This window comes from Tetrao urogallus (genome assembly GCF_951394365.1).
Source record: "Tetrao urogallus genome assembly, chromosome: 6".
NCBI lineage: Eukaryota > Metazoa > Chordata > Aves > Galliformes > Phasianidae > Tetrao > Tetrao urogallus.
In genome coordinates this window covers 45,250,019-45,272,442 of record NC_136819.1, presented here as the reverse complement: position 1 = coordinate 45,272,442, position 22,424 = coordinate 45,250,019, and the positions used below count along the sequence as shown (strand labels likewise).

The following is a 22,424-nucleotide window of genomic DNA, read 5'->3' as shown; positions in this document are numbered from 1 at the left end:
ATAATCTTCCTAATATCCAATCTAAATCTATTCTATCAGTTTAAAGCTATTACTTCTTGTCCTGTCATTACATACCTTTATAAAGAAGTCCCTCTCTAGCTTTAGGCCTCTTTTATGTACTGGAAGCGCATGGAGGTCTCCTTGGAGCCTTCTCTTCTCCAGGCTGAACAGGGCCATCTCCCTCAGCTGGTCTTCGCAGGTGAGATTCTCCAGCCTTCTGACCATCTTCGTGCCCTCCTCTGGACCACTCCAACAGCTCCACATCCTTCTCATGCTGGGGGTCCCAGGCCTGGATGGAGGACTCTAGGAGGAGCTTCATGAGGGCAGAGCAGAAGGGGCCAATCCTCTCCTTCTCTCTGCAGCCACTTGGACTTGTAGGCTGCAAGCACACACTGCTGGCTCGTGTTATTTTCTTGGTACCCAGCACCCCAAAGTAATTTGTGCCAGGGCTGCTCTAATCCACTCATCACTCAGCCTGTATTTGTGCTCAGGATGGCCCTGACCATGTGCAGGACCTTGTGCTTGGACTTAAACTTCATGAGATATAGGTGAGCTATGAAGCATTGCCTCTTTTAACATTGTATTATATTCTGATGAGTCAGGTGGTGACCACCTAAATCCAATGGTATGTTAATTAATTATTACACCTGTGTTGCAGTGAAAATCTTGTTACTTCCTTGTAGTTAAAAAAAAAAAAATTGAACATACAACAGAACACTGCGAAAATTAAATACAACTAAGTGTTGGCCTTCTGCTCCATCTGCATATTGCACAGCTGTGGGTAGGGCATTCTGGGTTGACCTCAGCTGTTCCATCATGTGACAAACCCCCTGTCAGAGTGGAGGGCCCTGTCCCTCTGCCTGCCCTCACAGCGCCTGGCACCGCAGCCTGAAGCTCTGGGGTTAGCAGAGGGCAGTAGTGTGGCAGCTCTGGTGTGAGCTGGTCCCTATGGCTGGGTGTGCAGGAGACAGACCTGCTGAGGAGGATCATGAGGCCAGCTGGGTGTGCAGCTGACCAGTCAGGCCTGAAGGATGGTCTGTAGCAGATACTGAGACAGCACGAGGCGCTGAAAAAATGTGTTCATCTTCTCTGGTGGAGCCTCTTTCCATCTGCAGGTCACTGACTGGTCTGGAGGCCGTGGTGATGGCAGCTGCATCCATGGTATGGAGTTTAATAGCTACAGATAGCCATGTTCTATGCAAATCTTCAACCGTGTCTTTTGATCTCACTTTCATTTCTGGTATCATAGGATCATTAAGTAAATTTTCAGTATGCATTGGCTACTCTCTGTAGTTGTACTAAACAAATACAAAATTGCTTTTTTTTCCCCTCCTTTTTTGTTTTTAATCCTGTAAAGGAATCGATGTTACATATTTTTAAGCATATATATATACACACGCTTATACACGTGTTTATTTTATTAAAACATCTTAATTAAGAAAATGATTATTTCAGTCAAAGAGCTGTAAGAAGCTCAGAAGTCAAAAGTTATTCCCCAAAGAGAAAGAACTTCTCTGTTAGAAATAACAAAGCTTGAACAAGAGGGGGAGGAGGAGCTAGCATCTGCACGGCCTAGGGGCCAGCCTCTAGCTTCGTGTATTGCGTGCTGTGAGTTACAGCTCTCCTGGCAGAGAGTTTGGTGGAAACTAACAACCCCTTGCAGTTAAAAAAGCATCCACATGTGCTGCCTGACCAGGTTGCACGGAAAGGTTCCATGCGAACACTCAGAAAGCTGGTGTGTTCTCTAGTGTGGAAACGGCCCCACTTGCGTGCCAATAATGTGCCATCTTGTGATGTTTCCATTGCGTATGTCTTTGCCACTGGTGTACTGTGTGAGATGGTCTGGGTGAACCGCGTCATTGGGGACCCTGTGGTGTGACAAAGCAGTGTGAAACCTGGCGTTTAGTTGTGCTTGCTTGTTGGATGGTAGGAAGAGGACAGAGGGAGCTTGTTCTGAGGCTGCCTGTGGTGCTGCTCTTGTATTGCAAACAAAGAGGGAGCTTAATTCACAGGAGCTGTCAATCTGGTAGTTTTCAAGTGCTGAAAGAAAACTCCTTTAAAAGTGTACATAAGTGTATGGGAGGGAGGAAAGCAAAAAAAAAAAAAAAAAAAACCACCCTAGGAAAGTCTGCTATTTTAATGAAAGGATGGTGGCCAAAAAAACCCCAATAGTACTTGTAGTTGTTGACCTGCACTGTATCTGTCAGGGGAGGGAAGAAGTATTATTGTGCAAAGAGTATGTGGTGGAAAAAGTGTAAAACAGAGCAGCACCTTTTGTCACTCACAGAGTTTTTCTTATTCACAACTTCTGCTACCATTTAAAGTTGGTGAAGAGGCAAAGTCCTTTGCTTCACCTTTAGCTGTTCCTGGATACATGGCCTGCAAGTGGGAGCTGAGGCTGCTTGAGGAAAACAGGCGTGTTTGCAGGTGCGTAAGTACTGGGTGGGGTTGTATTTTGACTTTAGGGTTTGACTTCGTGGTGTTTCTTTTCCTTCAATTCCAAGGAATAAATAGAAGTGTATGTTGCAGTGAGTTTTGAAGAGAGTAGGTCTTTTGATATTTTTCTTAGCATGCTTTAAAGGATAGAAAGTACAGACTTGTTGATAGTTAGAAGGCTCTGTTTTCTTTTCCTTTCTTTTTCTGGTACTGTTTCAGGCCCTCGGTTCTCAGAAGTGGAAAGAATTTGTTCTTTAAATTTTGTTTTATTTTCAGTTGAGCAGAGCGAGAATTTTTGGTCACAGACTTATCACCAAGCTTGAATTGGTTTTTGTGGCTGTGTTTCAAGACCTCTAGCTAGTTCACCTTCTGATTCCGTTGGTAATGCAGTGTGATCATAGCTCTGCTCTTCGTGTGTGCTCTGAGGCAGTGATCTTCCACACTTTATTGCTTCTGAGCAATGGACCACTTGCTTGCAAACGGCGCTCCACCTCAAGATAGATGTGAATGAGAATTTTCCTTTGTGCATTAGTAACACTGAATCTTGCTGTTGTCTGGTCAGCTGCTGCACTTAATTGTAAAAGTTTTTGAGATAGTGGTGGGATGTGAGTGCTTCTGTGAGTCGGCTGAGAGTCTACTCTTGGAAGCCCAAAATGATGCTGGAAAGAGCCAGAAGTGGTTGAATGGAAGAACAGAAGGGTGTATGGGGAGTTTTTCTCTTTCCCAGAACTAAAATAAACTTGGGTACATAGTACAGAATTTTTGGGTGCAGCTATTACTTCCACATGTACTGTGCAAACCACCAGCCTTTCTATAGTGAAACATTTTTTTCTTATTTTTGCACTGTTGTGTTACTGTGCTGGACAGTTTCATGACCGTGCATCTTAGGTCACAGTAGGTATTATCTAGGAAGGGGCTGGCACAGTGTGTTTGTACTGTGATATGATCTCTTTCTTTTGAGTAATTTGTTAATATGTAATGCTTAAACCCATTCCTTTTTGTCAAATATTCTTCCTCAAGTATTGTCACAACAATGATAATAGAGCTGTAGCTCTAATTGCAATAGGTAACTAAAGAAAACCAATGTTTTGGGATGTTTCTTTTGTGTCTTTGGCTATAAAGCAGAGAAGCTCTGGCCACATTGAAGGCAGGAGCATGGACAGGTTGGACATAAGTCTGGTCTTTGGCTGTTTGTATGTTAATAGAGAGTTTCCACGATTCCCCCTTGCTCCTTGAGTTTCTCTTATTATTCTCTTATTTCCTTCAGAGAAAAAAGTCTGTAGAACCTGACAGCAAAGCATGTTTATTTGTAGAAAGTGCATGAAGTCCTTGTAAAATCTCCTTTTTCTATCTCATCTCCCTCTAAATCAAAGTTTCTGGGAACGAATTCAAACAAGATGGAGCAGACTAGTGGCACTGCTAACATCACAGTGAAGAAAGGTTTGGGTTGGAGAATATTTTTGGTAAATATTATTTACTCTTTAAAGAAGTAATGTTTATGTTGGAGTGTTTTCAGCAGCCAGTTTGGCTTCAGGAAATAATTGTTGGAGCTGTCTTTAAGAAAACAGGGATGAGAGTTCCTCTTTGGTCCTTTTGGACCTCCCTTTTGAAGAAATAAAAACTACTACAGGGTTAACACCTCCGCCCCATCTTCTGTATATCTTCAAATACAAAAATTCTTTCCCTGGCTTTTTTCCTTCCTCCTAACAGCTTCAGGAAATTAAATTGTTTATTCAGACTGTCTCATGTCTGTGTTGGATGGCTACCTTAGCACAGGAACTCAGAGACATTCCTGTGAGGCAAATCCCCAAAACCTGAGAGGTGGCTCTTTTCCTGCTGTACTGTAAATGCATGATTTGACTGCCAGAGGGCTTTGAAACATGCCGCCCAGACAGCTTTGAAATATGAATGAAGTCCGACTTTACATAAATGAGCTGCAAGCAATTGAAATAGGTTTAGATATTTGCTGCTGTCTTCCGTGCATTCATTTGTACCTAGAATTGGAATGTGGGGGGTATTGAGGATGTTTCCAAATCAGAGAATTCACTCAAATCCAAGAGAAATGAGAGAAAAGCCTCTTGAACTGAGCTTTGGTCTTGCAGTCATCATGGAGTTTATCTCTGGACTATGCATAATTGTATCTCTAACTAGTACGTGAATTTCCCAATATTTACTTTTTCCACCTGTCAAATGCAGTTATAGTAAAAACCTATCACACTGTTGTTGTGTGGATGAACTGGTAGCAATTTGCTCTAGGATTGCTGGGTCTCAAAGGAGATTTAAGGTATTTGTTGCTTTGTCTTGGTATTTATTAGCAGCTCTTCATTTATTTCTATCTGCTCCAAAGCACCATTTGAAATAACAAATCTGAGGCATTAACGTTTGACTATTTTTCACTGATGATTTCTATAGAAGCAGCCTTGAAAATGAAGCACCATATACTTTGAAAGCAGAAAGAAGGGACTGTGAGGCGACATTTCAATCCTTTTCCCCACACAGTAGTAGTACTGGGGGCTGTTTTCATGCTGGACTTGTTCTGCCTGGAGAAAAGAAGGTTCTGGAGGGGTTCTGTTCATTACAGCCTTCCAGTACTTGCGGGGAGCTTGTAAGGAGGATGGAAAATGCGATTTCACTGTCACACCATGGAAGAAGTCAAAGGGGAATAGTTTTAAACTAAAAGAGAGGAGATTTAAGATTAGAGGCTGGGGAGAAATTTTTCACTCGGAGGGCAGCAGGACACTGGCACAACTGCCCACAGAAGCTGTGGTTCCCCATACCTGGAGGCACTCAAGGCTGGGTTGGATGGGGCCCTGGGGAGCCTGATTTCATGGGGAGCAGCCAAACCACAGCAATGGGTGGTAACTGGGTGGGCTTTTCAGCCCAAGCCATTTTCCCTTGTTGGGATACCTGAGTTCCTACGAGGTCTCTGCAACCCTGTGAATGCAGCATATGGCTGCTATTTTCCAACCATTCACAGGACATCGTGAAACACAGGAGAAAATGAAAGCTGTGCAAGCTACGAGTGATTGTGAGCCCAATACTGAATGTGCTCAAGTTAACAGGAGTTAATTTTCATGACAAAATGATTATCAAACACAGGAAGTTTGGAAAAAACCCTCTCATAAAGTATGAGTCTTTAATAGCACCTTATCTTAAAAAGGTGTTGCATGACTTATTCATCTTGCTGCGAACTGAAAAAAAATTGCTTCTCAGAAGTGATTCATTTTCTTTCATATCTTCAGGGTTGTTTTCTGTGGCTAATTCTTCAGGAAGTTTTTTCTTCCTTGTATTTGTTATACACAGTTTTACTTGAAATAAACATCTGAAAGACTGGAATGATTGTCTGGCTCAAGCTTGTATTGGATGTGGGTAGCAGCCTGGTTTTGTGTTTATTTTAAAATGAAAAGATGAGGTGCTTGGCAGCCTTTTTTTCAAGAGGAACTACTGTACTGAGAAACTATTTTTTCCCCTCTAAATGAAGCTCAGAATCTCCTAGGAGATTTTAAGACTGCATATTTATTATTTCAGAAATAGAATAATTTGCTACATCTTGAAAAGTGATGCCTGAGCAGTAAGATGGCGTCTCTGGCAAGGGACTGGCAGGCAGCACCAGGAGTAGCTGAGGCTGAGCAGGAGAGGCAGGTGGCAGGGACCTATGAGTCCCAGCTGGATGCTCCCAGGGAGAAGCAATGGAGGCTGTGCATTTGCTTTAGGTGTAGCTTGGTGTTTTAAGGTGGGCTAAGCTTTACATGTGTTATCTCATCTACAGGACTGAAACCAGTTTCCAAAGGGACAGATGTCTGCTTTAGAATAGGACTCTGTAGCTTCTGTTGTTTGGTGATATCAGTTCTTGGAAAATCTGTTAAGCTAGTTTTAGTCAAAAATACCTTAGAAAACCTTTCTGTGGTATCATTACTGGGAAGTACCTGTCATCTGTGGCATGTTTATGTAAGGTGGTGTGTGACAACTGGAAGTCGATAGATATGATGCCACTAAGATCCTAATGTGTGTGTAGTAGGAGCAGTTTCCTAGCAGGCTCTTTTCCAGGCAACTCTGGTTAATCTCTGTACAGGTATTACATGATTTGCAGTTATTTTGCTTTCATTGTCATGGAATCGACGACAGAGGGAGATTGCCCTTATCCCAGAGTAAAGCAGCACTGCACTGGCATGGCTCTGCTTGACTGGCTGTTCTGATAAGGAACTGCAGTGAGAGTTGGCAAAAATCAGAGGATTTAGCATTTAGTTCTGCCTCATGGAAGTTGTTTGCTTCCCATGGAATCAAAGCCTGCAGTGTTAATCCTAAAGCTGCAGACCTGTGCCATACATCTCAGGATAGCACCATAAGGAAGAGCTTACACAGCAACTCTGCAGAACCCCAAATCAGAGTGAGAAACAGTAGCACTGTGTGAAGTGTCTGTAAAACCATCATCCACAGCTTCTGTTGCCCATGCTCTCCTAGCAGGTTCACCATCAGTGCAGGTCTGGTGCTTGGCAGTGTGTGTCCAATTCGTGCTGCTAGAGAAGAGCTAGGGCAGTGGTATTTGGCTTGGTGCCATTAAGGCACAGCATGAGGAATGTATTGCTGCAGGTGGGTAAAGACACTAAATAATGCTCTGGGGAAATCCTAGTGCCCAGGCAGTGGAAGGGAAAAAAAAGAGGAAGAAGTGTGAAGAAATTTGATCTATTACATTGCGTTCTCTGTGCAGTTCTGTCTCTCGTGCAAAGGTAGAGCTTCATGGCAAGTTGAGCACACAGGTTGTCTTCAGAAGCACCTGTGTGTAGTTTCTTGGGGCAGGGTGCAAGGCTGTGTGAGTTACAGCCATAGTTACAGTGAAATACTTTGCAGGCAAATGCTTGGAAAAAAATCTTTCTGTTTTTAACAGCATCAAAGCTTTGGGTTTGTTTTTGTTTTTTTTTTTTGTTGTTTGTTTTTTTAAGTAAGGTTTTATTCAGTCCTTCTCAGTCATAGCCTTAAATGGTCAAAAATACAGATCTAGACTTTTCTTTCATTTCCTAATTGCTTGTGTACAGACCCTTTTTTTTTTTCTTGGGAGAGAGAGAGAAGTAATTACTCACCAGAAAAAGTCTTCTTGAAAAATTCTGGTCATGATCTTTCTTCCTAGCATTTTTCTAAGGAGAGCATCACGAAGAAAATCACGAAGAAATAGTCTGTTATCTTTCCAGCATTGGCTCTGACTGAACATTCCCAAGTAAGAAAGAAAGTGATGTAAATGAAGCTGGACTGCACCTCTTCAAGCAGGGTCCGTGGTTTAAAAGTGCTTAGGGGCACAGAGCTGTTGTTGTAAACACCCTGGAATTGGTAATCGGTATCATTGGTGTTATGCCTGACTTAAAGACAGGCTGTGCTTACAGTGCTGTCTTTAGACTTTCAGCACTTGAACAAAGTTTTTGTTGGTTCCAGATGCAAACTTCTTGGATGGTGTAAGAGAGGGTTCTGCTGCAGAGCTAAGGCCAGTCGTGCTGCTGTCAGGCTGCTGGTGAGCTGTGTCTTTGGGCTGTGGGTCTGGGGTCTGCAGCCCTGCAGATCTGAGAGCTGCCTGGGCTGGGGCTGCCTGGGGATCTATGGGGCTGGGGCTTGGGCGCGTGCAGGCCAGCGGAGAAGACATCCTTTGCACAGCATGCATGGTAATGTCAGCTAGGATTCTGGGGAGGAAAAGTGTAGGTGACCAAATTATTCTCGGAAAAGAAAAAGCTACTAAGCTGGCAAAGTTTTTTAGAATTTTTTTTTAGAGTTCTTTAGAAACTAATTAAACAAAATAATTGTGTGTAGTCTGAATGACGACACTCATTTATGGTCTCTCTGAGTGCAACTTTCTCAAGATCTTTAGTTATCTTTTTGTTTTTTTAACTGACATGACTTCTTTTTTCTGAGGACTGAGATGGTTTTGAAGAGGAACATTTCTATTGAAAGAGAATAGTTTCTGCTTTTTTAATAGTGCCTGTACACCTTGCAGCTTTCTATGGCATCTTGGCATTGTGCTGGTTAAGCGCAAAGCCCTACAGGTCCAAGGAGCAGAGAGCATCAGCCCCACACCCATGTGCTGTCAGCTGGCAAACTGAGTGCATAAAGTCTGAACGTGATGCTGTGTGTGGAGTGACTTTGTCCTTGTGAAACGCAGCTGGCTGGAGGGCTGACATACAAGGAGCCATGATAGTATGCTGGCTGGGAAAAAGGCTTCCTGGAGCAAAGCGTCCTACTGGTACCAGTAGATGTGCTGGTGGGCTGTAAGAGCAGACACCCAAGTGGGGATTTTCTTTTGAATTCACAAACAGGAATTCTTGAAAACACTCTGAGCAAATGATGTTTTTATTTGCGAAGAGATTGAGAGAGGTACATGTATGCATTTTTCTCTGTAGAGAAGTCCTAATCTTATTATGTGGCTCAGTTGTTCTCCTTAGCTGTTATTTGATATATCTGAAGTGAGAGCAAATGAGATGAATGAAAATCACTTTGCTCAGTGGATGTAGTTCTTCAAGGACCTACCAAAGACATTTTCAACGTTGCCTGAAGATACTGTGTAATGTGAACTTTATTTTTCTACATAATGGTTCTTCAAGTCCTTGTACATATCTCAGAATTGCAGCAATTTGAAACCTTTCCATCTGTTCCTTTCTTCGGTGCTGACTGTATCTCCAGTTAACCTGTGATGTACTTCTGGCAATCTCTGAGCTGGATCCTGTGTCAAACATCTAAGCCCTAACAAGAGAAGCTGGGCAGTTAGCTGTTTGTACATTATGATGATATGTAGAAACCAGCCAGCAGGAGAGGAATCATTGTTTTCTCCTTGCCTTGTGTTGCACAGTCACCTCTTGTCTTGAAATCCCACTGTGTGGTATAGCATCGTCTCTGAGTTCCTTATCTTTCGTGTCTACAAGAAAAAGAAGTAAGCAACAGAAGATGAATACGCTTGTCCAAGGGAAATTTGTTCTGCAATCCTATTTAATCAAACATGTAATCAACATTTAATCAGACATTTAATCAGCAACTTGCATTTTTCCTTCTAATTAGTTGCTGCCATTTGTTGGGATTGAAGAGTGAGTTTCAGGGCGGAGCTGGACAGAAATAACCCAGAGGAAAACAACTGGCTGTTCTGCACCTTTGTGTCTGCCTGTGCAGCTCCTTCATCAGCTGTTAGTGTCTGCCTCCTTAGTAATGAGAAGGACAATGGTAATTTGGTGGTTTAGAATAGAAATTGAAATCTATCCATCTATATAGATTTAGATTATTAAACTCATTGGCATGTTGTAATGGCACAGCATTGCAATTGCAGGTATCAGGGAGCCCAGATAAATCCATAAAGGGAAGCAAATATGAAAGATGCCACTGAACTGCTGGCCTTGGGCTGTTCTTCTGAAAGAGAGAATGAGAGTGTGAGTAACAGCTCCCTCAGGGTTTTGCTTGTTGAGGCAGCTTCTGGAAAACCTGGGGAGGCCCAAGGCATTGCTTTATTCCCAGCTGTGCAGGACTCCCAGCAGGACTGAGTTTGGGCTGCAGTGAAGTCCAGCTGGAACAGGTAATAGCATTCTGGGGGTTGCATAGCAGTTCCTGTGTGCCCTGGCCAAACATGGGAAAGTTGTGTACACACACACACACACACACACACACACACACACACACACACAAAAAAAAAAAAAAAAAAAAAGAAACCACAAGGAATGATTGGAGTGCTGTATGTATGTGTTGTGTGGAGAGATAGAAGCAAGATGTTCCATGGAAAGAGAAAGAGAGGTGTGGGGATGCATGGTATGTGTAGTGAGTCTGAGCCCAAGGAAGCGTGTTGAGGGTCACCTGTTGGGCACAGTGGTGCTGGTAGAAAGGCTGAAGCTGGTTGGGAGGAATAGCTTGGTTCAGCAAGAAGAATGCTCTAAATTTCTTGTAAGCAAGCCGGATTTCTGTTGAAGAACTTCCTTACTCTATAATGCATTTTTGCATTGTGGGTAGGTATGCATTTTGTCTAACAGCTTGGATCACAAACAGGTAGTAGCTGTTCTTTGTGACTGAAGCAAATGAGAAAATGGTATTCTGGCAGTGCTATGCATATGCTGCTGCTCCGAGCAAGAAGCCTATGGACTGAAAGAAATAGGGAGAACTTTAATCTTACAGTTAGCAACAAAGTTCATTGTAATCTAAAGCAGTTAAAATGTCTGGCAAAATAGGTGCGTATGCAGTATGCACACAGATGTGCATTTCTGAAGTGGTCTAGACACCGCAACGGAATTTTCTCCAGCTAGGGTGGAGATTTCTCAGAGATCCTGTTCTGTCTTTTTCAGGTGCAGAAACTATCTTGAGTGGTGGAGACTTTGTTTTACTGTCTCATCTCTGCTCCAGCCTCAAGTTTACTCTCTCTGACTTCAGCTGTTCTGTACGGAAGGATCCAATATCCTTCACTTAATAAAGCTTTTGGTAAATTTTTGTCAATCCTCTTGATTAGACTGCCTTGATACTGAAAGATTGAGGGCAGTATGTTGTTCCATATGTTCGATTTCTTACTCCTCTCTAGCAGGACTAGCAGAAAAGTATTTTTCCCTCTTAAGGGAAAAAACTATTTATTCCCACATCAGCCATTAGTAGCATTCTATATGCAATATAATTAAAATAATTCCTTAACTAACTATCTCTCAATTTAGATCCTTTTTCCTTATGAGAAGAAATGTGCTCAATAACAAGCATGTTGCTTGCATTTCAATTTCCAGAATCATGTGTAATTTGTGTAGAGCACTAAGATAATTTTCTGCGGCGCTGTCAAATGCTCCATCCTCTTTCTTCTCAGGGGATTTGGCTGCATGTCACTAAACAGAATGTTTTGAAACAGTGTGGTCATCACTTATTGGAAGCCAAGCTTTCATTTTATTGCAAGCTTTCCTAATGAAGCTTCCAAATAAAGTAAAATCATTTCTTTGATCTATGTTGATTTAAACTCAAGCAGAGGAGTAAGTTGCAGGGGAAGGAAATTCCATTTGTTGGTACTGGCATCTGAATATGTTGAAGTGGACAAAAGCAATCCGATTCACTATTATTTTGTACCATGCACTTTCTGCTGAACACCTTTTTTCTTCTCATAAAGGGAACTAGACAGCAGGATTGCACTTTCTGCATTCCAGTTGGATTTCTGTCTGCTGATGACATGGTTCCTACATTATTCGGAGAGTACAGGATGGGGGATGGTGCACAACAAATAGGTGAATCCCAGTTTCATGTAATGCTGAACTGGTGGGACTGCTTTCTAGCCAGATATTAATTTTGGGCTTAAACAGTTCTCTTTAAAATACTAGCTGTTTCAGAAGTAGAAACAGCTCAACAGAAACAGAAGGCTCAAGCATGAAATGCCTGACAAAGGCAGCAAGCAAACCAGGAACTGGATGGATGAGTTACGTGAGTCTAAACAGGTGCTGAGCTAAGAGTGGAGGGGCTTCTAGGAACATTTTTTGCATTCATTATTTTCTGTAAGCCCTCTCCTTTGATATCCTGATGTTCACCAGGCTGGAAACCAGTTTGGTAGCAGTGGCAGTAACTTCTGGGTGTAGAGTTCTCTTGTCAGCTATGGCTGAGTCAGTGCCTTTCTTTGGTTCCATACATGAGGAAGAAAATTTGTTCATTGGGTATGCAGAGGTCACTTGGTAAGCAGAGGATATGAGGAATCACAAGTATTCTCAGAGCTAATGATTTGAGGAAGATGTGATGTCTGAGTTGTAGTATGCTAAAACACTGGGGCCATCCTTTGTGCAAAAACAAAAAGTTGCAATCAGGTTTCTGTGGTGAGCAGACATGCTAACTTAACTGTCTTGTTTGTATAATGAAGTTTTGCATGCAGGAAAAAGCCCCAGGCACCTATATATCTTACTTGAAGCCTTGCTGGAAATGAATAAACATATTTTTGCATGGCAAGTTGCTGAGTTTAAATAAATGTCTAATTTCTGCCAAAAATACCCAGTCTCTTTCAGAGATCCGAGTGAAAAAAAGCTTGCATTACACATTTCTCATGTATGTCTCAGTGCACGTCTGGTCTCTGTAAAACTCCAAAAGGTTTATCCAGGGCTGTTTGCCAATGTCTTGGGAAGCTGCAGTGGAAGTTCAGCGTTGGGTTTCAGGGTTAATGGAATAAAAGCCGTTTCAGTATGAAAGCTTGCCTGGCAGAGACATGCTCATCGCTCAGCGCCCCGTGTTTGCAGCAGGATGGGGATGCAGGGCCAGCAGGGCCTGGTCTTGCTGTCTGTGCTGGGCTGACGCTATGTGGAGAGCATGGGAAGCTGCTTGGAATGCAAGCTCCAGGCCCAAGCTTCTGGAAGGCTAACAGGCTGCTTTTGTTCAGCTAGGAGTTAGGAATCCAGATAAGACTTGTGGAAGTAAGCAGGCAGCAGTAGTAATGCTGGAGGGAGGTGGGGAGTCGAACAGAAAGAGCAGTGTGGAAGCAGCCCCTTCTGGCTGATGTACAAGTCTGCTCTAAGTACCTTCTTTCTTACCTTGTTTTTTAAGAAACTCAGCAGTTCTGTGCCTTGATTAGTGTGTGAGAATTTAGCAGACGTTCTTGTACAGGGCTTTTTAGTTTGGCTTGCCACATATTACATGTTTTTGTAGACAGGCATTGTAAGAAGGAGATTTCCACATCTCACACCTGGATGCTCATAATTCAGAGGATTATGGCAAAATTTCATCTTCAGTCACAGAATCACAGAATGGCCAGGGTTGGAAGGTACCTCCAAGATCATGAATCTTCAATACTAGACCAGTATTGAATGCTGCACTATTAGAAAAAGTGCCTCCAATTGATGTTAATAGGCTGAGCATCAACTCTGTGGGAGAGCCATAAGCTCTCTGCAGACCTTTCAGAGGCTTGAGTGAGACACTGTGGTCATGAATGGGCTTTGCCGTCGAGGCTGATTGGTGTAACAGGAGTAGCTCTCCGGGTTGATGGAGTTGGATGCTTTTCAAATGCGCTGCCCTGGGGGATTCTGGTCTAGGTAAGACAAACTGTGGATAATGGTTCTACTAAATGAGTGTTCCTGTAGCACTTTGTTTTCCTGCTTGCGTTTGCCAGGTAGCTGTGTGCAGGCTCCGTTGATAATGTTGTTAAAGATGACTGCAGCAGATGCCTAGAACTGAGAGAAGTCCTGAGAAGGTCAGACTCTCAGAGGACAGTTACCAGATGCTTTCAGAAAGTCGGCTTACTGCAGGGGAAAGACAGATGGGGCAGTCGAAATTGTTATGTGACCTTGGAAGACCGAGCCAGTTCACCTCTTGTCTTTCTTCTGTTCTCTTTCTCCTTCCAAAAAAAAAAAAAAAAAAAAAAAAAAAAAAAAAAAAAAAAAAAAAAGGTAGGCAGCTGCTGTCTGTTGCTGTGCCCATTTTAGGTTAGCTGATCAGATGTGTTGCATTTCTTCAGTTTGATTTCCCTACCCAAAAAGAAGAGGCAGGCAATTGGAAGATTTGTAAGTAGGGCACAACATCAATATATTTAATCTAAGGCTTTCATTCCATACACAGATTTAATGAGATAGATAGTAGGGTATATAGATAGATGCAGATATATTTGCACTAAGAACTGTCTGATGTGTACAAGTGCAAATTTTTGTCTTGTCTCTTTAGCCTTCCTTGGTAGCTGATAACAGTGTGGTATTTCTATGAATGGCAAACCAATGTTTCTGGTTTGGCTACATTATTTGCAACTATAACAAATAGTTGTGTTTATTGCCTAAATCTGATTGATGATGTTTAAGTTGAAAACTGTTGATGAAACAACTTTGTGGGTGTCTTCATGTATGTTATGATTGTATATTGTCCAAATGCAAGAATGCATGCTGTCTCTATTTAAACCTCATCTTGCCTTATAAAAGCCCCAGAAGCCTTGAGTTTATTTGTTAACCAAAACATGGAAGACAGCTGTTTTAATAAAGAGACGTTGACAGCTGTTAGAATTCTCAGAGAAAGCTGCTTATAAAATATGTATGCAGGTTTTACTAGCCTTGGTGTACGTGAGTTAAAAATTAAAAACTATATTGAAAAGAAAGTAATTTTACGTTGCGTCACACTGAACAGTGAAGCAGAAGCCTTAAGGAAGTCCCAGAGTAAAAAATAATAATAATAATAATAAAAATGCTAGTTTGCATCTGCCTTAAATCTTTTATTTTTTAGCTGCTCTCTGCCTAGATGGAAATTTGTAAAAGCATCATGATTTTGTTAGCCTCCTAGAGAAAGGGCTTTTCTGCAGATGCTGGAGGAAGTTTTTTCCTCATTCATTTTGACAGCCTTACCTACGCTGGAGAAAAATGTATTCTTCTCTGCCCTTCTCATTTTCCATTTCCAGTCAAAATGGACTTAAGGTCCAGTCTAGCTTTTTCTGTAGTACAAGAAGAAATCTGTGAGGTAGTTTTCAAGTGGCTGGCTGGGGAAACTTCAGCAGTGAGACAGAGTACAAACTGTATCCTTAGGTGAGCACTGCGGTCTGCTATAGTAAGATTGCCTGTTGCACTTCAGCTGCAGAGTTTAAATAAAGGAAGACAAGGCTCTGGTTTCTGGATAGTTTTACAGGTAGGTAAGCTGGAGTGCAGGTGCATGTCTCGATTCAACTTTATCTGCATTGCTCCAGCTCTTGCTAAATCTTAATTCCTGTTGCAAAAGATGTGGTCTTTGAAAGGAGGTAGGCGGAAGGCTTGATTATCTTGCCTGGTGCAGTTCAGAGATTTAGTGGTAAAGCTGTGTTGATAGTGCTCATAAGCAGCGTGGGCCCACATAAGTACTGGTAGAGTTTGGAGGAGTTGTGCTTGAGTTGACTTCAGATTTGATGGTATCAGGCTGAGAGAACAGGCGTTTGACTTAATGCTTTTTGCCAGTTTTGTTTGAAAGGCACCTGAGAGTTAGAAAGACCCATGCAAATACAGGAATTCTACCTATCACTTTGGGAAAAGCATGCTGAAGGGCATCACCATGTAGTTGACATGCAGCTTAAACGGAAAGCTGTGTCAGTCTGTCACGGTGGGTTTTGTGAGCTGCTAGCTCTCCTGGCTCTGACAAGGAGGTTCCCAAAGTGGTGATGCTTTGTAAGGTCTCAAGCCCAAATTGAACCTGCAAGCCTGCACTTTCAGGCTCCTTTGTAGCTGAGTGCAATGTTGTGTGTGTCTGTCCTACTGGGGAGCAAGAGAAGTTTGCTTGCTGTAGGCACGAGAGCTGCAGGGTGATTCCTTGGGGCAAGTATGTGTAGCTAACTGCCAGCAGGGTTGCTGACTCTTTCTTCAAATTGAGTGCTCTTTGTTTCACCTTGCAGTTTGTGACTAACCATCCTACCTTGTTTCACTTTCTTAAAACAGCATTGTTCTGTCACTCCTTTTAAATCTTATTTTGCACAGTGGCTTAGCAGTACATTGTGCTTTTCCAGCACATCATGTGTACTTTCACTTGCAGTGAAAAATGTGATGGAACAAGTTTCTCAAGAGTAGCTAGTGAGGGAGCAGTTTAATTATCTGTGTTGCTTGGGATGTAGACCCATTACTTTGAGTGCTGGTGTGGCCTTGGTGAAGTTAACTATGGAAGGTGAACTCCTGTCATTTGGAAAACTGAAAAATCACCTGTTTATTGGATCCTCAGCTGCTGCAAACAAGAAATGTCAGGACTGTTTACCATTAGCTTTCATCTAGAGCAGTTCTAGCAGTGTTACCCAAACATGACACTGAAGTCTTCATCAAGTCAATGTGAGTCTTCCTTTTGACTTTAGTGTAGGTGCCTTATTGTGGCAAGCCTTTCAGAATGGTTTTAGTTTCTTACATTGCAATTTAGTACTGGGGAGGTTGAGGCGATCCTAATGCCTGTCTTCCTTCACCAGCATAATAGCTGTTAAGAAGTTTGAAATAGTTTTTCCTGCATTTTGACAGTATCTGGAAATTCAGATGTAAACAAATTACCATTCAACTAGCTAATGCACCTTTTTGCCCTTTTTTTCCCAAGTTACATGATGAGTCACACGTTACATGGAGAAAATACACATATCTGATTTCGAGGGCTCCAATGACAACGGAAAATGAAGTTTTTTAGGACTCTTCTTTCTGCCTAATGACTTCCTTATTCAGGAGAACGAGAGGAGAGTAGCTGACAATGATAGAAAATGTAATTTTTAGAAGCTTGTGAATGAAATAAGTCTTGAAGCATTTTATACAGTACCAAGGAGTTTTATCAATGCATGTAGAAAACTTATGCCTTGGTGTAACACCTAATTGAACATATCATGACACTGGAGAGCAAATAGGCAATATCAAGTGTTTTTCAAAATATAAACCTTTTCATGTGAAGTTTTAGTTCATTTTGTTTATAAAATGTGAATAGGTCTGTATGTTTCTAGAAGCCTGTTGCAGCTTCTGCACTGAGTTTACAGTATACGTAGAAGATAAATACTTTATCTATTCTCAGTAGCAATATTGTCTTCTGCCGTGGGATTCTGTCTACTCTTTTCAAGTCTCTCAGTCATCACTGGTGCCTTGTGACCTTAGAAAGACTATTGAAAGGGATGGCTCAAGTGTTTGCTTTTTGCAGAGGGTCACATTAACATTAGGGTGACTGGGATTATGGAGAGACAAAGGGAGCCTGGCACAGGGAGAGCATACGTACTTTTTGCAGCTCTTAAGGAGACAGGCAGTTTATTGAAGCCAAAGGGTGGTGCTGGAACAACTTAGCGTTTTGAAGGACTGTGACCTTTGGGAAATAATGTCTTGTAATGGAAGATACAGTGCCAAGGCAGCTTGGTTTGAAGATGATTTTTAATAAGTTTATAGAGAGAGCATGTGGTGTGGCTGCTTGCCATAGGTGGAAACTGAATCTGATAAGGTCTGAAGGTCTCACTGGTGTTGTGTGCCTATGGTTGAAAGCTAAACCCTGTGTAATTGCTCATAATTGCCACCAGGTATTAAATACGCCTTTGAATGTCTGGCAGGATGAATAGTTCATTGTCTTAAATCATTTTTCTGTGCATCTGTTAATCGTTCCTTCTTCCCATGATTGCGCCTCTTTTTTCTTTCTTCTTTTTTTCTTCCCTTGTTACTGTCGTTTTGTTCCTCTTCTGGGGAAAACAGTGAGTATGGACTCACAGGACCCAAGATCGCTGCATTCCAAGAACATCATGCAGAGATCAGCACCATGGAAATGTCTTAAATGTCGAGTTTAAAAAGAAAACAGAAGAAAACAGATCCTTTCAAGTTTGTATTAGTGAAATGTAGACTTCATATTTAGTGACTTAAGGTAGTATACTCCCTATGGTCACTGTTCAGAGTGTCTGGTTTCTTTCTTTTGTGGCTTTCTCCTCCTTGCAGCTTCAACCACTGTAGTCTTGATGTTGGACACTTCAGTTTGTCATTGGTCTGGCAGGATGACAGGTTAGTGGGGTTCTAGCTGCCTCTTTCCCAGAAGGTGACTGTGTTGTGGTGGAATTGGAGGTGTGTGGAGGCATTGTGGTCCCTCAGGTAAATGCCAGAGTGATGTTGTTGCCTGCCCTGCCCAAAAGCTCTCCTTTTAACTAATCCATTTCCTGGCATCTTGTTCTGGTATGGTGCTCAAAGGAGCAGTTTTAAAGCTGTAGATGGGATGATATAATGCTTTGAAGATGTGGAGAAGAGCAGATGGCTCTCCCAACTGTCACGTGGGATGGCTGCATGAAAATTGCTTGCCATGTTGTAGCGTCTGATGTATGAGGTCTGTTCCCCATTCTATGTGATTCTATGTGATTATAATAAGAAGGATGAAATGCACGTATGTGACTATCCCCCATGATTTTTTTCTATTTAAAAGATCCTCAGTGGCTGTCAGAGGTCCCATTTCTTCAGCCTAAAACATTTAAAAACACACAACGCTATCTGTGGCTACCTATCTATAAGGGTATACTTGATTGCCCTTCTCCTCTGGATCTATGATGCTTTACAGAGATACGGAAAACCAAGGATTCTGCCCATCCCAAACATCAACTTCTGACCAATTTCAGTCATAAGTCTTTCAAAATTACTGATGGAAGAAGAGCAAAATGTTTCTAAAAGGAATAGCTGGATTTATATTAGCAAAATTACCTCTGATTAATTCCCTGCTTAATAGATTGGGTGCAAAGCAAAAACAAACCACAAAAAAAATAAATTCCTGTGTTACTTCCAAGTCTTGTAGCTTTTCAGGTGCCTTCAACTAATTTCAGTTTGACCTATGACTGTAAGCCTGCGCCTCCCAGCAGCACGCACTGCACTGGGGCTGCTGTCTGCTTGCTTCTGTCATGGGCAGTAATGACTGTCCATCAGTGAGGGAAGGTAATAAAAGCATGGATCCTCAAAATATTCCCTGACAGAAATACAGGGTGCCCTGCTGATGGAAAATCTCATGCAAATTAGCTGAGCTTGCCTTTATGCCTGGAAGAGAAAACAGGATGTCTGTGAGGCTGTGGGGTGGCTGGTGTTTGCTGCATTTTGCACTTCGCTTTGGGACTTCTTGTAGGGTGCCATCCTCCGTGCCTGATAATTTCAGGTGGAAAATCTTACTGGATGTTGGTTTTGCTCTGGTTCATTAATATTTATGCAAATCCCTTTGAAACCAAAACATTCTTTTATTTTTTATGTCAAAGCAATATGTTATTATTTGCTACTTTTGTAAATGGAACCTTCTGGAGGTGAAACATCCTCAGATCTGAGAAAATGAACTTTGCTGCATGCCTTAATAACTGCTTAGGTTATTAAAGCAGGTATCATGATTGCTTTTTAGTTCTCAAAATGTAAATTGCTTGCCATTTTTCAATCTGTCACTCAGTCCAGACAGCAAAAATACGCTACTTAATTTAACCCTGGCTGTAATGTATGACATAATAATTTTTTTCTTTTTAACTGTCATTCACTATGGTATTTTAGTCTGAGATGCTGGGGTGAATTAGTTCAAACTGTTTACTTTGGATGTTAAAGCAACCAAAACTGTTCCATATACTTTGAGACTATGGTAGAGGATCAGTACTAAGACTCCAGTTTATGGGTTCATAGCAACTTGATATCAAACTCTTCCCTGAATCCACAGACAACTTCATAACTTCTTAAGTCATGTAGCGTGGTAACCTACTTTAATCACTGTTCGTGTGGTTGTAGAGTTCTCCACGTGCCTCGGGTATAGAATTAAGTTGTGATGGGCTTCTGGGTTTTATTCAGAACAGCAGATAACTTCAACAATTTTGTTTTTCTTGAGATGTTGTAGTGTCTGATTAAATGAAAGCTCAGCACTGAAGGAAGCGTGTGCTAAAGCATCAGTCAGAAATTTGTGATGCCTGTGAATATGTTTCCATAGCTTTAGACAGGCTGGACCAGTTGAAGACATTGAAGCTTTGGTGTGAATTAGGTGTTTAGTTTTACCACTTTCAGCCAATTTTCTTCTTCTCTTTTTCTCCAGAGGATTTCTAGCATTGGCTATTTTTACTTTTCCTGGCTGATAAAAGATCCCAGTCTGGATATTCTTTAGAATTATATTTGTTTTAAAAACAGTGACCTCTAGGAACATTGTTTAAGAGTGGCCATTTTTCAAGCATTTGCTCAAGGAAAGTAGGCGAGCAGTCTTGCTTTGATGTGGTTGTGTCACACCTTGGGAAGGGGGAGGGAAACACAGCTAATGGGGATCACTCTCTTCCCCTCAGAAAAAAGGGATTGTATTGCAAAGCTTGTTTTGGATCCCATGTAGCCAGTTCCAGGAGATGTCTGGACAAGCTGGGAATAGATGCCCTTCCTCAGGCAGGATATGACTTGGTTTCAGGCCACGTGCTGGTTCTGTCAGGCTCCCAGACTGGCTCATTGGCAACTGCTCCACCTCACCTGCACACCCTTTGTGGGCAGCCCCTTGCTGCTGAGTTGCTTATGGCCTGTGGTCTGCTTCCTTCTGCCCACTGATTTTTTTGGGGGTTCCTAGAGTTTTTCGTGTTGGGGAACAGCTTGCTTTCCACTCCCAATCGGTTTCCTCCAGGATGTGGGACAACTAGTGTGGTGACATGGTGCTACGCACTCGGCTGTGGAGCTCCCATCTTGGTGCCTCACAGCCACCACCTGTCCATCCCTGTGGCTTTGTGGCACTGCCAGGTGGTGATGTAACAGAGACACGAGGCTGCCTGCTGTCCTGGTTACGTGGGTATCTTTGGTTCTTTAAATAACTTAATTTCACAAAAAGAAACCAAACTATTTTGATAGAGGATTTATCCCAAGTTAACTAATCCACAAAACACACATGCTTCTATGGTTTCTTGTCTCCTGGGTTTAAGTGTAAGTAGTTCTAATACTTCAGATAGCCAAAGGGGAAAGCCCGCTACTGAGAAAGAGGAAGACCCGGTGCTGCAAGCCAACCTTGCTAATCGCTTCCTCCTTCCCATAGCCACTAAGTGTGTGACAGCGTCTTCAACACCGGATGCTTCTTGCTATTTGTTAGCGGAAACAAAAGCTGTAGGCTAGCTTCTACCTTGTGCTGATGCGGTACAGTTGGTTTCAGTAATTCCTGGTCAATTTGCAGAGTCCATTTTGGGGTCATTATAGAAAGCCTTTAGGCCCATTCATTCTCAAGTAGCTTTGGCAACCAGCTTTCACATATTTCTCTTCCGCAAAGTAGGACAAAACTTATTCAATGTGTGTAGGCATGGCAAAAAATGCAGTCTTTTCCATCAGATGCCGTCTTTCAAGGAGCTTTGGAGTAGTCCTTGCTGTAGCCTGGTGTATTTTTATGAAGCTTCTGAGTTCTCTTTACTCCAGGGCAGACACAGCAAAAATGTAGCTGGTTTGGTTATTTTAAGTCTTAGCTTACAGTGCGTGGAATGGCTCACCAGTTGCTGCTGCACTCATTTACAAAAAAAGAAAAGCACACAACACTTCCTACCTAGTATTTCTTGTTTATGTCACTTAGCTGTGTGAAAGTCATTGTTTCAGCAATTTGGCTATTAACTCTTTCTCTATAGGAGTCTATTTCTTCCCAGAGCATAATTGGAATGCATCTGGCTAGCCTCAGGTGCTGTTCTGCAGCAATGCTTCCCACACTCTAATAGCAACACATCAATCACCCACCATTTACAGGCTACTGTTATTTGCAAGAGGGCTTTGAAATTCTCTGTAAGAGGTGCTTGGTTTCATTTTCTTTATAATTTCCTTGCTGAGCAACGATGAGCTCTGTTGTGACTATGTAGCGCATGCATACTGCTTTTCAGCCAGAGAAACTCCAGGCTTGTGAAGTGGAAGAAAGGAAAAATTTATGTCATAGATGCTGATGGATTGCCTGTTCCTTTGGGCATCTTTGTAACCGCCTTCCAAAAGAAAGACTTACTGTATTGGGGAGAAAACTGGAGGAGCCATTGTGCATTCAGCAGTGTGCAACAGTTGTGACTGTGGAAAGCAACATAGGCCCTCATAGATAGAAGGGCGCTGGGGACAGTCAGGCAGCGCTGCCCTGACCTCTCCAGCAAGGGTCTTTGATTTTCACAGATGAGGTTAGTGGGAATGAGGAAAAAAGATTCCAGTCATGTCCTTGCTGAGGCTTTTGATTCTTAAATTAAATTCCTTATGTCCTCAAAGTGAGGAGAAGTTCATGATGTATTTAAATAGCCCTCATGTAGTGGGAAAGTGGCATGGAATAGGAACGACTGGGCTTTGTGCCAGATACTTAGTTCTGCTCTCCAGACTAAAGCAGAAATGGTTTGTTTTTCTTGATAACTTGTCAAATGCACTGACTGAACATTGCTGGGCTGCGTGTACCTGAATCTCAATTCTCATACTAGCAGAGTAGATTGGACTGAACTGGCTCTGCCAGTTTCAGTTCTTGACGTTTTGATTTATGATTAAAACTGAGATGCTCTCCCCCTCGCATCACCCACTTCCCACCTTTGTCCACTGGGTAGCTGCATTGCTCTCAGCATTACAGCTGCTCAGTGCATGTCCCATGTCCCCATTGAGACCATGGTTCAGAAACTGCAAACATGCTTCATAGGCAGAATAGAACTGAGCAAA

General features: G+C 42.2%; 1 protein-coding gene across 1 annotated transcript in view; it reads left to right on the top strand.

The window, feature by feature from the left end:
* Positions 1-22,424, top strand: part of ITPK1 (inositol-tetrakisphosphate 1-kinase) — a gene marked incomplete at both ends in the record, with an annotated part of 125,598 nt that overhangs the window by 8,343 nt on the left and 94,831 nt on the right. The window lies entirely within an intron of this gene.